Below are 727 nucleotides of genomic sequence, written 5' to 3'. Positions count from 1 at the left end.
TTCAGGATTCTTTGATGAATAGAAAGTTCAAAAGAACAGCATTTGTGAAACATCTTTACAAACATTACAAATGTCTTAATGTCTCTTTTTGATCAATTAAATGCATCCTTGCTGATTAAAAGTATTCAAATTAAATTTAACTGACCCCAAACTTTTGAAATGTAATATACGCCCCTACTCCAGATAAATACAGTAGCCTATGTGCAAACATGACAGGTTATAGATGTTACATGCTGTTAAACCAGCGATTATTTTCCCTAACACTGCGACTTCCATTCACAGAACTTGTTTATTAAATTGGAGATATCCGTCATATAAAGAATGGGAATATTTTGGCTGGTGTGCTAACCGTGATACATGAACCGTGCACACTTTCTAAAAAATAAATGGAGCCGTGGTAATGTTCAACGTTGTATTTACGAGGCAATTGGCAGGACTTCATATTTTTCCCATAAAGACTGGTCCCGCCTGACTAATGCGCGCACGCAGACACAACACAAGAGCCTCATTGAGCAGGACACGCTCTTCCCGATCCTTGACCTGAGGTGAGGCTTGCTCTTTTTCTGAAAATGAACTTTCGGGAGCAGGTGAGCTCTGTTGTCCATCAGCGAAGATGAAACGAAGCAGACGAGATTGTTTTCAGACTTGATCTGGCCATGTCTGTCTGCCGTCGTGGTGTAAACATAACAGGAGTACTATTGATTTTTGCCAGCAGGAAATCACTTTG

This window comes from Rhinichthys klamathensis, unplaced genomic scaffold (genome assembly GCF_029890125.1).
Source record: "Rhinichthys klamathensis goyatoka isolate OS25496 unplaced genomic scaffold, OSU_Roscu_1.1 h1tg000459l_1, whole genome shotgun sequence".
NCBI lineage: Eukaryota > Metazoa > Chordata > Actinopteri > Cypriniformes > Leuciscidae > Rhinichthys > Rhinichthys klamathensis.
The sequence above is the reverse complement of the archived record's forward strand: the minus strand, read 5'-3'. Positions refer to the sequence as shown.